This window comes from Hibiscus syriacus, unplaced genomic scaffold (genome assembly GCF_006381635.1).
Source record: "Hibiscus syriacus cultivar Baekdansim isolate YM2019G1 unplaced genomic scaffold, ASM638163v2 tig00110893_pilon, whole genome shotgun sequence".
NCBI classification, from domain to species: domain Eukaryota; kingdom Viridiplantae; phylum Streptophyta; class Magnoliopsida; order Malvales; family Malvaceae; genus Hibiscus; species Hibiscus syriacus.
In genome coordinates this window covers 8,795,437-8,812,530 of record NW_024062901.1, presented here as the reverse complement: position 1 = coordinate 8,812,530, position 17,094 = coordinate 8,795,437, and the positions used below count along the sequence as shown (strand labels likewise).

The following is a 17,094-nucleotide window of genomic DNA, read 5'->3' as shown; positions in this document are numbered from 1 at the left end:
TTAAATTATAAATTTAACTGGTTCATTGTGCATGAAACGTTTTACGAAATCTCCATTATAATAATATTTTGCTCAAACAAAACTAAAAATAATCAGACGTTAGATAGCTTCTATGTTAATTATAGTTGTAATTGATGGAGGGGAACATCGAAGATTGTCTTGTCTAATGGTTGACCTCGACTTATAAGTATCCGCAACTTGATTTAGTTCCCGTATCACATAATAAATCTTTATTTTCTACTCACTTCATATCAATGTTTGGATTAAATTGATTATAACATAAGTCCTAAGCTGTCATAATCATTTTTTTAAAAATATTATTTAAAAAAATTTATGACTTTAATTTGAAAAATTAGTGATTTAGAATTAATTTGAATGAAATTGGATAGGAGTCGCCATCGACCTTCGGGCTAGGTAGATCGAATACCTAAAAACATATTTTAAAACAATTTTAAGAAAAATCATTTTGTAAGACAAAAATTGGTTTGTGTTTACAAAAATCTGATTTAACGGGTTCGGGAGTCAATTACGTGTGGGGAAGGATTAGCACCCCCACAAGGCCCAAAATCGATACTTTGTCGCTTATATATTGTCGTGGTAGTGGAAATTATAAACCGAATATAAAGTTAGAAAATGATCCATTTATTAAAGTTTAATTAATTTGATTCAAATTATTTGTTAGGGATTATTCCTTAATTTGAGAAGAAATCACAAGATTTACACATCCTCCAATGGAAAGGTTATCTCGTATATTTCTCCTTTATACAAAAAATATACCCCCTCACCAATGTTATCAGAAAACCCGAATCGAATATAAATTAAAAAATCTACGTTTTGCATACAACCAAAATGAATTGCTATTTAGAAAAACATGCATTTCATTGTTCAACTTAAAAACCAAAATGAATTAATTTACAAAAATAAAATTGATTTACTTCAAGTCCACATTTTGTTCGAATGTCGTATCGTACCGTACTACTTCGATCAAGTAATGCTTTCCAAACACATTATACAAATCGTTGTTCTTGAAAATATTCGAGTAAAATACTGACTAGTGGATAAATTTGAAATAACCAATAAATAAATAAATAGGCTAAGATTAAATACGATGACATACATGAGTATACAAGCATTAAGAGTACTTAGTAAATAAATTTATTTTCATACAAGATATGATTTACAGACAAATAACACTAGACAATATAAACATCTGTATGGAAAAATGAAAAGGAACTGCATCCAACTAATTCAAAGGATTAAAATAGAATTATGACATACCCTATTAAAGTAAAATAAAAAAGGGGTTATCTATGTATTAATCCATATTAATAATGACCAAAACACATTCATAATAAAATTAATAGGGGGCTAAACATAAATAATGAACTAAATCACTATTTGTTTAATTCCAGGGACATAAGTATTAAAAACAAAACAATATGTAAATAAATGGATTTAAATAACAAAACGAAGGTGATTTTATTATTGACTAAAATAAACATCACTAATTAATGGAAAATGTGAAATAATCATAACATGAAGATAATAAGCAAAACTACTAAAAAAGTGACCTAATAAAAAAATAAAAATTAACGGAACAATTCGAAACAATCAAATAATAATACAAGTGACCCGAATAAAATAAAACAAAATATGCAGGCTTAAATCAAAACTAGCAAATAAGATGAATCTAGCGACCTAAATGTAAAAAAAACATTAAACATTTAGGGACTAAACTGAAAATAACCCTAAATATATAACATGCATAAAAATGGAAAATCACAAAAACAATCCCTACATGTGACTAACATGAGAAAACACACTAAAGTTAGAGGGACTACACAACAATTAAATCAAAAGTTATAAAACATAAACTTAAATGGTTAAATTATGAAACTGATCCCTATTAGTGATCACTTTGCAAAAACACGCCAAATGATGGGGCACTGAAGTGCAATTTTCCCCTAAAATTTTCTATAAATATCAACCTTTTTTTCATTTCATGTTTTGTTGAAAACATTTTAATGTTTCGATATAACAAATAAAGTTCTATAAATTTTAAGATTTTATATTCGATTTTAAAATTATATTCGATTAATTATTCGAATATCAAAAATATTACTCCAAGTTTTCAAATGACAAATTCATCCTTACTTAAGTGTAAAATTGTCTATGGGTCTTAAGATATTTTTTGAAACAATTTTTACAAAATATTTCGAACCTTAATCGGGCCAAAAATGATTTTTGCAAAGGGAGGTACCGATACACTCTTGATGTGGAGTACGATACACACCCAACATCGAATGTATTTTGTGTATTGATACACTGGCTGATGTACCAATACACCCTGGCTCCGAGAAACATCGAATGTAATTAGTGTACCGATACACCTGGGATGTACTGATACACTAGTCAACCAACGATCAAAATATTTGAATTTTACACAAAGTGTACCGATACACCTAGAGAGTGTACATATACACCCACGCTCCCAACATAATTTTTAATGATAATTTACACCATAACGGCTCTATTGACTTCACCAATGATCCTCCAACGTTCAGAAGTGATCCAAGGTGTATTTAAACAAGCTCATGAGCCATTGATCAATAGAAGAAACAAGAATTGAGGAGAATCAAAGAGAAAGCCTTGAACTTATCGTTTGAGCATTTTCAAGCCTATTTCCATTCAATAATCTTTTTGCTTTCAAGAACAAACATTTGTACTCAATTGTATTCATTCTTGTGTGTTATTTATTTGTTCTAGAATTGTACAAACATCTTGCCTTGTGAGGTTTTTCTGTAAGTTTGTGAAATTCGTATTCTTCTTTGGGAGAGGGGTGTTCTCAAGAATTTGGGGTATAATTCTTGAGGGAATTGTAAGGTTACTTTGTCCTCAAAGAAAGACAAATTAGTGAATTTGTGGAAAATCCTTAGTGTGGTAGCTAAGGTAGTGGACGTAGAATTTGGTTGAGAAAGTCGAACACTCTAAATCGTTGTGTAATCTTTTTCAATTTCTGCAAAAGCTTCAACCAAAATTTTTATTGTCAATTCACCCCCCTCTGGTCAATTCATCAATTGATTAACTCAACAATTAGTATCATAGCTACACTCATTTGAAGGTTTAACCACTCTTGAGTTGATTTGAGAAAAGTTATATCGATATTCAAGTCATCAATGGCCTCCACTTTAAACTTCGACTTCGTTCTGTTTCAATGCCCGTCAACAAGCCTCATTTCTTCAATGGAGCTAATTATGCTTATTGGAATAATAGAATGAGGTACTTCATTCAAGCAGTTACTGGGAGCATGTAATATCGTGGAAGACGATACATCATACCATCCACTCATTCAAGATTGTGGAGTGAAGAAGAGACAAGAATGCTTCAGCTCAACTCAAAGGCTATCCATATTATATTTTTGTGCTCTTTGACCAGATGAATACGGAAGAGTTTCATCTTGTACAACCGCCAATGAGATATGGGATAAACTAAAAGTCACTCATGAAGGCACAAACGAGGTAAAAGAATCTAAAATTAGTCTTCTAACTCATAGCTATGAAAATTTCAAGATGAAACCGAGGAAGACATCAAAGCTTTGACGGATAGATTTTTCGTGATTGTCAATGGTCTCAAATCATTTGGAGAGATCATTCCAAACGAGAAGCTTGGAGAAGTTAATTTATTCTCTTTCTAAAGCTTGGCAATCGAAGAAGACGACGATCATCGAAGCTAAAAACCTAAAGTCTTTAACTTTCGATGAACTCATCATTCTCTCCTCACGCTCCTCACGCATTAAATGATGATTCAGATGAGGTAGACCTCGAGAAAAAGGATGAGTCAAAGAAGGATACGGAAAAGTAGAAGAACGTTGGAGTTGCTCTTAAATCCACAAAAGATGAGAGTGATTCTAATGATGATGACGATGATGAAGAAATGACATTATTTGCCAAACGGTTCAGAAAATTAATGAAGCCCAACAGTGGAAGAAAATTCAAAAGAAATGAAGGCTTCACAAATGAACCAAAGGAGAAGGACCCGATCATTTGCTACGAATACAAAAAGCCAAGGCATGTCAAATACGATTGCTTGCAATTAAAAAAGTAAGGTCAATCCAAAAAGAAGTACAAGGCACACATGGCTACTTGGAGTGATGATGAATCATCAAACGAATAGGAACAAGAAGTAGTGAACATGTGCTTGATGGCCACCGGGGAAGATTCTCAGGTAATCTCTAACTCAGTTGATTTCAAAGATTATCCTTTTAACGAGTTAGTAGAAGATATACTGGGTTGGCTTCGGATTATGAGAAATTGTTTTTAAAATACCATAAAGATATTTCAAAATTGAAAAACGAAAATAATCTCATATCCAAGACCAACAATGATCTTGAAAGTAAAATTAATGAATTGCAAATCAAAATCTAAGATTTTGAAAAGAAAAATTCTGATTTACATAATTTACTTTCAAGAGTTCATGACGATCATCAAAAAGAAATTAATGATCTTAAAGCTTTTTTCAATAAAGTTGGAACAAAACGTTTTGAAAATGGAGAAAGTTCAAAATCCAACTTTGTTAGAAAAAGTTTTAAAACTACAATCATAGAGGTCCCCAAAGAACCTCTAATGGTAAAATCGTTAGAAGTATATGGGTTCCTAAAGAATTCATTACTACTAAAGATAAGAATATCCTACACAAATGGATACCCAAGGGGACTAGGATTTTAGAAACTAATGAATATGACCCAAAAGAAATTGGGTACCAAAAATTAGAAATTAATTTATGTTTGTAGGAAAATGAGCATTGCTACAAGGCACAAAATACAAGTTCAAATTCATGGTTCCTAATAGTGGATGCTCAAGACACATGATCAGAGACAAGAGCCTGTTTATTGAGCTTAACGAGAAAAATGGAGGAGTGGTAACCTTTGGTAACAACTCAAAAGGTTACATTGAAGGTATATGTACTATAGGTAATACATCTTTCATACAAATAGAAAAAGTTTTATATGTGAATGGGTTAAAGCATAATCTGTTGAGTATTAGTCAATTATGCGATAAAGGATACAATGTCTTATTCAAAACAAATGGTTGTAAAATTGTTGACATTGCATCTAATCGGATTATGTTTGTTGGTCATAGAATAGGAAACATTTACATGGTGCATTTAGATACAATAAATATGACTAACTTGTGCCTAGTTGCTAAGTATGAACATGATAGTTGGTTATGGCATAGGAGACTAGGACACACTAGCATGACTGTTTTACAAAGACTGATTCAAGGAGATTTAGTAAGAGGATTGCCAAAGCTAAAATTTGATAATGATAAAATCTGTGATGCATGTGCTAAAGGAAAACATAAAAGAGGTTCCTTTAAATCCATATTGTTTTGTATTGGTAGATGACTATTCTAGATATATTGAGTTCTATTCTTAAGTCTAAAGATAAAGCATTAGAAAAATTCATCACGTTTTCAAAAGTAATCCAAAACGAAAAAGGATACTCCATAACTAGTGTTAGGAGTGATCATGGTACTGAAATTGAAGATCCTGGATTTACTAATTTTTGTAATTCCAATGGTATTAGCCATAATTTTTCAGCACCTAGAACCCCTCAACAAAATGGAGTTGTTGAGAGAAAAAATTGAACTTTAGAAGAAATGGTTAGAATCATGCTTTGTGAGAACATTTGCCAAAATATTTTCGGCAGAATCCACAAATACCGCTTGTTATGTTATAAATCGAGTAATGATTAGGCCTATTTTAAAGAAAACTCCATATTAAATTTTCAAAAATAAAAAGCCTAACATTAGTTATTTCCATCCTTTTGGATGTAAATGTTTTGTTTTAAACAACGGTAAAGAAAATCTTGGCAAATTTGATGCTAAAAGTGATGAATGAATTTTTTTGGGTTATTCCTTAAATTCTAAAGCTTATCGAGTATTTAATAAAAGAACTTTAGTGGTAGAAGAGTCTATACATGTTGTTTTCGATGATAATTCCCTTTCGAGGAAGGATTCTTGTGTTGATGATGATGTAAGTATTGTAAATACAAATGATGTTAGACATGACGTTGGAGAACCATCATCAAAGGATGAAATGAAAGATGAGGAAACTCATGATGCTCTCGAGAATCCAACCATTGAAGAAAGAATGGTGAAATTATAGGTGATCCATCTAAAGGGGTAACAACTCGATCTTCTCTTAGAAATATATGTAATTATATTGCATTTATCTCATGCATAGAGCGTAAGAATATCCAAGAAACATTAAAAGATAAAATTGGATTATGGCTATGCAAGAAGAATTAAATCAAGTTAAAAAGTAATAATTAAACTAGATTAGGATTGAGGATAGTGGCTCAGAAGGACATATACTATGATGAAACATACGCTCCCGTAGCTATGATGGAAGCAATTAGGATGTTATTAGCATTTGCATGTTTCAATGAATTTAAATTATATCAAATGGATGTTAAAAGTGCATTTTTAAATGGTTTTATAAAAGAAGAAGTGTATATGGAACAACCTCTAGGTTTTGAAGATTCAAAATTTCCAGATCATGTTCTTAAATTGACAAAAGCGATTTACAGTTTAAAACAAGCTCCTAGAGCTTTGTATGAAAGATTGTCAAACTTTTTAATTGAAAAAGGTTTTTCAAAAGGGAAGGTTGACACTACATTGTTTTTAAAGCATAAAGGTAAGATTATTAGTAGTTCAAATTTATGTTAATGATATATTTGGTTCTACTAATGATGTTCTTTGCCAATAATTTTCTAAGCTAATGCAAAGTGAATTCGAGATGAGCATGATGGAGGAGCTCTCATTTTTCTTGGGACTCCAAATCAAGCAAAGAAAAGATGGCATCTTCGTCAATCAAGCAAAATACGTCAAGGATATGCTCAAAAAGTTTGGATTGGAAGATGGAAAACCCCAAGCCACTCCAATGAGCTCATCTACAAAACTTGACAAAGATGAAGGAGGTAAGAGTGTAGATGTTAAATTTTATAGGTCTATGATTGGCTCTTTGCTTTATCTAACTGCAAGTAGACCAGACATTATGTTTAGTGTTTGGTTATGTGCTAGATTTCAATCATGTCCTAAAGAATCACATCTAAAAGCCATTAAGAGAATCTTTAGATACCTTAAGGACACTCCTAGTTTAGGACTTTGGTATCTTAGAGACTCTAGCTTTAGCTTGCATGCCTTCTTTGATTCGGATTATGGAGGATGAAAAATATATAGGAAAAGCACCTCCGGTACTTGTCAATTCCTAGGAAATATGTTAATTTCATGGTTTTCAAAGAAACAAATTTGTGTTTCATTATCTACCACTGAAGCGGAATACATTTCAGTTGGTAGTTGTTATGCACAAGTTTTATGGATGAAACAACAACTTTTAGATTATGGAATTGAAGTAGGTATCATACCTATCAAGTGTTACAATACTAGTGCTATTTGTCTCACTAAAATAACCATCCAACACTCTAGAACTAAGCACATTGAAATTAGACATCATTTCATTAGAGATCATGTCACTAAAGGAGATGTAGTTCTAGAATTCGTTGATACTTTGCACCAATTAGAGGATATCTTTACAAAACCTTTAGATAAAGAAAGATTTTGGACACTTAGGAGAGAATTAAGTTTAACTAACCTATCTTTACTTAGTGTTTAAAATAATTTTAGCACTTTTAATTATAAATGAAAAATGCTTATAAAAATAACACTTTTGATTGCATTCATTGCTAATAGTTAGGGGGAGTTTATGATCTTTAGTGAAAATTAATATTATGTTCAAATAAAATTTTAAGGATATATTTGATTGATTGAACATAGTTAATTTTCGAAATATGAGTTGCCAATATCACTAGAGCTAATTAATTTAGCATTCTAAGTGTTAAAAATCAGTTTTTGTCATACATCCTCGCTATGTATCGATACACTTATCGATACATTCCTTGAATGTGTATCGATACACTCATGAGTGTACCGATACACCTGTCGGGTTTTGGGTTTAAATTTCTAAAATTTCTTCATTATTTCAAAACCTAAAACAAATATACCTCACGTCGTTTCGTCCCTCTTTTTCACCATACTCTCAAATTTGCTAAAAACCAAAGTTTCAAGTTGGATTCCACTCAATTTTCAACTCCAAATCCTGCTTGCATCAACAAAATCGTGCAAACAACATCATATTCTCACTCAATCTGAAATTTTCAAGACAATTTTTTTAATCACTATTTTATTGATTTTGAACTTAGGACTAGTTTTAATTAGTTCTAGGCTGAATTAGATATCAGACATTGTTTATAGTATGATCTAGAACTATAATCTACAACTAATTTCATCAAAAAAAACAAGATTTTTCAAAAAAAAAATTCTAAATTTTCAAGAAAAAATGTTTTGATTTTAAAATTGTTGTTTTTTTTATTTAATTATGTTGTTTTCATGAAAACTACACGTATTATGATTTTTTAAACAATGTTTTCAAAAATAGTTTTCAAAATTGCCCATTAGGATTGATTTTAGAGAACCTTGAATATTGCGTACTCATATTGAGTTTTGAGATTATTGTGTTGCATACATATGTTTTTAAAATTGCAAGTACCCTTAACCATTCCGATTTAACCATGACTCATTCAAAACGTCCTAGGTCTTCGTCTAGTCGGTCTTCAAACAAACCTCAAAACTAGCCTCTTATTCCTCCTCCTAATCCAAATCCAAACGAACTGGAAACGACTATCTTAAATTCTTGTTTTAACTAACCTGGTCGCAGAGAAAATCTCTACGATAGGTATGTTAATTTATTCCAATCATATAAAATTCGGGAAGAGCGTATTCCCTCTATCCAAGCAATGGTTGATATGAAATTTGAATATCTTCCTACCCTCCGCTCTTAGAAATTTGATAAACTGTTTCAGCTCAAACCTATCGTTTATCACAAACTAGTCCGCATTTTCTATTCCAATGCGGTTTGTGTCCAAAACGAGTCTCGAACTGCCACTGTAGGGATTCGATCTTATCTTTTAGGTCAATTCGTTTATATTGACTCCGATACAATAGCTAACACCTTTGGGTTGGATAACGTGGGTTTAGATAACAAAAAACAATTATGGTACACCTTATAAAGCCAAGGCTAGTGCAAGTACCTTGATAACTCATCATGAGCGCTTTCTTCATTTGATCATATCTTGGTGGTTTAGACCATCCAGAGGTAAGTACTCCACCCTTAGAGTCTTAGATTTATCGTGGATACATTGTATCCAACATAAAAAGAAAATAAATTTGCCACAAATCATTTTTTGTGAGCTAGTAGAAACCGTAAACAATGTCCCGTCCAAATATGTTGAAACCTTAGTTTACGGTTGACTTCTTAGTAATTTGTTTATCAAATCCAATCTTAGGGTCTCGCTTGATGTAGCCATCCCCCTTAAGAACCAAATAAATTTCACAACCTTGAAGAAATCGGGATGGTCCGGGGAAAATGATCAATGGGTTCGATCCACCGAGAAAACACCGGGTGCTAGCTCTTCACGAGCTCCTCCGGTACCAGTTGCGGACGATGATCCATAGCTTGAAGAAATCATGTGCGATATAGATGATCACATACAAGAGGACGGGCCGATACAACAAGAGAGTCATATGCCTCCATACTTTCGATCGTTTATGGAGACTCTTGACATGAGGTTTGCATTCATCGAGTCCCATTTAATTGCTAACAACGAAGCGATGAATCATCGATTCGATGCTATACACGAAAGGGTCGACGCACTTACACGAGATGTGGCTAACATATAGGCACATCTATCACCTCTGATTCTCCAATGGATGATTAGATCTTCTTCTTGCTTAGTTTTCTTGGTTATTGAACTTAAAACTTATTATTAAAACATTTGGATGTTTTTGGATTTGTGTTTTGAATGTTTGAATATTTCTATTTGAATGGTTTGAATATTGAATATTTTTACTTTTGAACTTAAATTGAATTTTTCATGTTAAGTATATGCATCATTTACATTTTATAAATATTATGACCAAATTACCATTACACATTATTTTTATATGAATATTGATTATGGACTAATGTCTAATCTTTTTCTTAATTGTGATCTTAGCAGCTTGAGTTATATTTTTCTTGATTGTGATCTTAGCAGCTTAAAAAACTTATTTAAAATGTTTTATAGAGTCTTTTTGATTTAACAAAAAGGGGAGAATAAAGTAAGGGGGAGTAATTTTCAATAATTTTTAAAATTGATTTAAATTGATTTCAAAAATAATTTTTAAAGAAAATCTTAAAATTACTTAAATGTTTTGTTATATCAAAAAGGGGGAGATTGTTGAAAATATTTTGATGTTTCGATATAACAAATAAAGTCCTATTGAATTTTAAGATTTTATATTTGATTTTAAAATTATATATTCGATTAAATTATTCGAATATCAAAAATATTACTCCAAGTTTTCAAATGAAAAATTCAATCCTTACTTAAGTGTAAAATTGTATATGGGTCTTAAGATATTTTTTGAAACAATTTTTACAAAATATTTCGAACCTTAATTGGGCCAAAAATGATTTTTGCAAAGGGAGGTACCGATACACTCTTGGATGTATCGATACACCCCCAACATCGAATGCATTTTGTGTATCGATACACTGGCTGATGTACCGATACACCCCTAGCTCTAAGAAACATCGAATGTAATTAGTGTACCGATACACCTGGGATGTACTGATACACTAGGTCAACCAACGGTCGAAATATTTGAATTTTACACAGTGTACCGATACACCTAGAGAGTGTACCGATACACCCACACTCCCAACAGAATTTTTAAATGATAATTACACCATAACGACTCTATTGACTTCACCAATGATCCCCAACATTCAGAAGTGATCCAATGTGTTTTAAATAAGCTCAGGAGCCATTGATCAAATAGAAGAAATAAGAATTAAGAGAGAATCAAAGAGAAAGCATTGAACTTATCGTTTGAGGATTTTCAAGCGTATTTCCATTCAATATTCTTTTTGCTTTTAAGAACACCATTTGTACTCAATTGTATTCATTCTTGAGTGTTCTTTCTTTGTTCTAGAATTGTGCAAACATCTTGTCTTGTGAGATTTTTCTGTAAGTTTGCGAAATTTGTATTATTCTCTTTGGGAGAGAGTGTTCTCAAGAATTTGGGGTATAATTATTGAGGGAATTGTAAGGTTACTCTTTGTCCTCAAAAGAAAGATAAATTAGTGAATTTGTGGAAAATCCTTAGTATGGATAGCTAAGGTAGTGGATGTAGACTTTAGTTGAGAAAGTCAAACCACTCTAAATCGTTGTGCAATCTTTTTCAATTTTCTGCAAAAGCTTCCACCGAAATTTTTATTACCAATTCACCCCCTCTTGGCCGATTCATCGATTGATTAACTCGACATTTTTTATTATTTTTTAGAGAGAGAAGGGCCCTCTCTCTAGAAAATCAGTGGGTGGCCGGCCACTCACCTTCGCCAGCTGCCTTGCCATCCGCCGTCGCACCACCGCGTCGACATCGCCGCCAGTGGTCGATGGCTACCAACTTATACTTGGAGATTCGTCTTGGCCTCCCCATCTCAGATATGGGGCTGGTTTCGCGAGAATCGGCCCCTAACTCCATGAATCTAGCTGAAACTATTCAACATTCCTCTTTCCGATCTATCGTCGTCCGCCGTTGGATCGTCCCCGTTTTGAGATATGTTGTTCATGGTGGTGTGCTCTCCCTTCTCACCGTCGGATGCACAAACAGAGCCCTCCAACGTCGTGAGCGTCACTGGCCGAATGGGTAAGAATCCTTTTTTCCTTTTCCGTTTGTTTTTATTATTGCAAATATATATATATATATATATATATATATATATATATATTTCGAACGAAAAGAACTAGTAAATTTTTTTGCCCTCGACTGTGCTTTTTTTTGTTTTGATTGCTGATAAAAATTATTGTTACATTGTTTTATTCTGTTGGGTTATATACCCTTACAAAATATCAATCCAATAGGACCATTTTCCTAATCTTCCGTTGTTGTTTTGGTGGTGCCATGCTTTCTGTCGTAGAGCTATGTGCGCGGGATGGTGACTGAACAGTTGGTGTGGCAGGGCATGAGATGAAAGTGTGCAGGAGCAACAGTTGGGATAATAACTGGTCGAATCCTGGGTCGATTTTGGTCGGATCTGATGTTGTAGCTGGGCTTGACTTCTGGGATGTTAGGTTGTATTTGGGTGTAAAAAAATGTAATAATAATAATAATAATAATTAATAATAATAATTAATAATAATAATAGTATTATAATTAATAATAATAATAATATTATTATTATTATTATAATTAATATTAATAATAATAATATACTAATAATATTTTTGTAGATCCGGAAAAAAATGGGTGTCTACAGTATTACTGCCTAAAGTGTTTGTATTTTCAAGGGCCACCAAACTTAATGTTAAGTTTTTAATGGATATTAAAATGAAATAAAAACTATATATTAGGTATTGTTTTAAAAAAATTGAAAGTTAAATACTGAAACACACCAAAATTGATAGTTTAGGTACTAAACACGTAATTTATCCTTAAAATAAATATGGTGACAAACGAACGGCGATTAAAGATGAAACCGCAGTCACCCCCACGAGCGTCACCCCACATTAACTTTTTCTCCTTCTCACAAAATCCCTAGAAATCCCAATGGTCAGGTCACACACGGTAATATCATCTCCTATTCTCCACTTTCATTTTCCCTCTTTTCCTGTAATCCAAACTATGCCTCCTTCAATCTTCTCCTTGAATCCAGGTGCCTCTTTCTCTTTTCAGTTTTGCCTTTTCCTTTTCTCTCTAATCTTCTTAGAGAAAATAGATTTTAAATGTTAGCATTTATTTGTACTTTCTTTTCATTTCTGTTCTTCATTTTATCTCTGCTTCTGTTTGGTAACTCTGAAAATGGAGAAAGATAAAGGTATTACACTCTTTTCTTTGTAAATATTACTAACATTTAGGTCTTCCATTTTGCTACATTTTTATTTTCCATGTATCCAATAAAGCTATTGAAAAGAAATTATCTGTTAAAATGTCGACTTACCTAGAAAGAGACATTTATTTACCTAGAAAGAGACATTTATTTCCATATAAAATGTAAATCTTTGTAATTATTTATTATTTTGTCTTAGATTTTTTAAAGTTTTGTCTTAGATATTAATTTATTCTAAAATTGACTGTTTTTTCAATTTTAACTTATCATAGATAAATTTTAAAATAAAGTAGTTTTTAAACATATATATTATAAATTTAATTATTTAAAATAATTATAATTTTTTGAATAGAAAAATAATTATAATTAAAGTTTAAAAAATTTGAAAAAAATAATAAATAACAATTTTCATGAAGTATAAGAAGTATATTATATTTTATAAATAATGAAGGTATGGCTCGTGATATATTGTCTTGTGAATAAAGTAACCTGTTTAGCGGCAAACCTAGAAAGAGACGTTTATTTCCATATGTAAACTCCACCAAAATAGGAATCTTTATTCTTATTTACCATTTTGGCCTAAAATACTATCTTTAGAGTCCTCAATTTCTTCAAAATTTTATTTTTTTAAAAATAAATAAGTTATTGCTCAATATTTTCTGTTTTGTAAGAAAAATGATAAAAGAAACCGTAATGTTAGCCATCTGATAAGCTGATTTCCTAATGGGATAATAACTTATTACTAACCCCTACGCGTTTTAATTAATTTCTTTCCACTTATGCTTGATGCTATAAATGCTTAAATTAAACGCGTTGTAAGCGTGGTTTTTTTATTACAATGGTTGTATATGGCAGCATTTCTCAAATAATGGAGTGGAAAATTTTTTTTGCTCAAATAATGTAGTCGACAAGTTATTTCGTGAAATATGGTGAATTCTACGGTAAATCCCGAAGACACATCGGAGTCCAAGCAACTTATTCAAACCTAGAAAATGCATTGGAGTTCTAGAGTCTTACCCTTCCCGACAAGCCAGGCCGCCGGTGCCGTCAAGCCCCTAGAAGACGCATGGCCTTCCATGCGGCTTTTCCATCCCCTCTGAACACTTGTAGCCCCTGCATGCATGCATGCATGGCAGCAATAATGGCGTGTAATACTATCACGTGAATCTGTAGACATGGCAGCAATAATGGCGTGTAGTACTACCACGAATCTGTAAGCATGACAATAATTATAGTTATAAATTGTTTGTCTTACTAAATTGATTAAATTCGAAGATTTATAAATAACAATCGTAAACATTTATATTTAATTTAATTTAAATTTTAGAATATTTATTTATCAAAGAGTAAATAATTTTTTTGAAATTTTTTACCTTAACTTAAATTCGAAGATTTAATAATTAATAGTTATTTACTCATGTTAAGGTAAGGTAAAAAATTATTTACTCATGTTTACGATTGCTATTTTATTTTATTTTATTGTTATTTATAAATCTTTAAATTTAATTAATTTGGTAAGATAAACAATTTATAACTAATAATCGATGTCATGCCTACAGATTAACGTGGAAGTATCGCACGTCATTATTGCTGTCATGCCTGCAGATTCACGTGGTAGTATTACACGCCATTATTGTTGCCATGCACGCAGGGGCCACAAGCATTCAGCGAGGAAGAGGAGATGCGTGCGTCTTCGAGGGGTTCTGTCCGTTAATGGGGGCACATGCATTACCTACATCGGTAAATGAGCCATGCGTCTGCATGAGGTGGCCACAAGTTCAGTGGGAAAGACGCATGGAAAGCCATGCATCTTCGAGGGGTATGGGTCCGGGCGATTACCTACATCGAGGGGTATGGGTCCCGGCAAATTGTGCGTATGAGGTATTGTTTGTGTTTCTGTTCGTTGAATTAATAATCCATTCTACTTGTTGAGGAGTTTATTTACTTGGGGACACATTGACTATTATTCATGGCATGAGGACTAAAACTGTGCTTTGGGTAACCATATGCCTTTATCCTGAACGTCTTAGTGTGTATCAGATTAGTGATCTAACTTCTAAGAGTATCATATCAATTAGGCTTGGGTTGGACCGCCGTAGGATACAAATCTACCATGTGTATCGACACCTGCCAATTACTCGGTGACTGAATAACTGCATGTGCACCTGCTCATTTACGCAGTATGATATACACTTCATTGAAGGGTGCAATGCTTTGGAAGTAATTTTCCAAGATATGCTACGTTTCTCAATATGTGAGTACTTGTACATAACTTTGTAGTCAAAATTATTTTTTGAAGGATGGTCGTAAATGAAAATGGTTCAAGAGATTGAGAAAATAATCCAACGTATTTCAGACCTATGTTTGGGCTCTTTAGTCTTGTAGTATTTATGTCCGCTGTTTGTGTCCAAGTCATAGAAGTGGAGATATGATCCCCAAGGATCATTTAAATACATGTAAAACCGTATAAAAGTATAAACCACTCATGTATTGGATGCATACCTATATCCGACATTCACACTAGAGCCCAAGAGGTTGTGTGTATAAGGCATGCTATGTGCATTGATACACCAAATACTTTTACATTGCTACATCTTTTGTTCCTAGCAAGCAAACAGGCCTAATCGATGCTTGGTTTGCCTTCCCATGAAATGGGTGGGAGGATCACCCTTTTTTATTTACTTCTTTCCTTTTTTATTTTTAAAATTTATTTTTTTATATAGGATATAGGAGTAAATTATTCCTTAACCTCACATCTGACTTTTTTATTCTTCACTTTTTGTATCTAGTGTTATGAGTCTTCACAGCTAAACCAGTGGCCAAGCACTACCAAAGCGTCCTCCGGAAGAAGCATTACGCCAAATGGAGATTCTGTGGATGTCAAAGGTTCGACCTGGTTCCAGACCTCTAGTCCAGTATCTTTACTTGAAACCACTAGCTCTTGCTCAGCTGCAAAGCCTGTTACTATCAACCCTAATCTACTTTTCGTGGTGAAGCGAGATCGAAGCAAGTGCAGACAAGCATCTACCTTTAACCTGCATTTCCCATTGCCTTTTATATCATCTGCAACCTCGTCCTCCACAGGATCTACTTTGGTTGGTTCCGAATCTGAATCAGAAAGGAATCTGAATCAGAAAGGCATCTATCTGAGAAATCTGCCAAAAAGAAACAGAAGAAATAGAACCTGACATGGCTTTCAAGCACCAGTGAGAAGGACAAATCCCCCTCCCAACAGCGTTATTAGGAAATGTACCCATTGTGAAGTTACAAAAACTCCACAATGGAGAGGACCCAAGGGTCCAAAGACACTTTGTAATGCTTGTTGGGGTTCGCTATAGCTCCGGCAGCCTCTTTCCAGAATATCGTCCGGCAGCTAGTCCTACATTTATTCCATCATTGCATTCCAACTCCCATAAGAAGGTGGTGGAGATGAAAAAAAGGCACCATCTGTGGTTTTGATTCCACCTGAAATATCTTTTAATAAAGACTGCATTGATCATCATTAGTTTAGCAAGCTCCAAATAGGGAGTTTCCTTCTATCCCTCGTATTGCCCTTTCTTTAACTCTTGTTTCTCAGTGTGTACATTAGTGGAATAAGTAGGCAGTTAGATGATTTTCAAATTAGGGTTAGTGAATGTCATTTAGAGGCTAACATGTTTGACAGTATCAGGTCTCACCTTATTCATTTATTCTTCTTAAATGCAATTTATTTCGTCTCTTTCTCAATATAATCTTCTATTCTTTCAGTTTTCCCAGGGAAACATAATCAGTTTTATTATGTTTTTTTATTAGTATGTGATAAGTTCAAGACAATATTTGTTCAAAGGTAACTTTCAACCTTTTGACATTGAACTCATACCTTTATTCTTGGATTTTTGGTGTTCGAACACGGAACCTCAAAGAATAATAATTCTTTTACTATAGAGTTCATTTGATTCTTGCAAACATAATCAATTAGTTTCCCTGAAACTGAAAATTGGGACAAATATTTCAATTCTCAAATGCCAAAGGTAATTAAATATAGATTATACATAATATTTCGAAAATAAGGGTTGGGTTTCTACTTTCTACTTTGACCTCATACTTGACTGCGGTTTTTTCTAC

At 32.8% G+C, this 17,094-nt stretch overlaps 1 pseudogene; it reads left to right on the top strand.

Annotated features, from left to right (window-relative positions):
- Nucleotides 1-14,631: 14,631 nt before the first annotated feature.
- On the top strand, nucleotides 14,632-16,596 carry LOC120145682 (annotated as a pseudogene).
- Nucleotides 16,597-17,094: the final 498 nt, after the last annotated feature.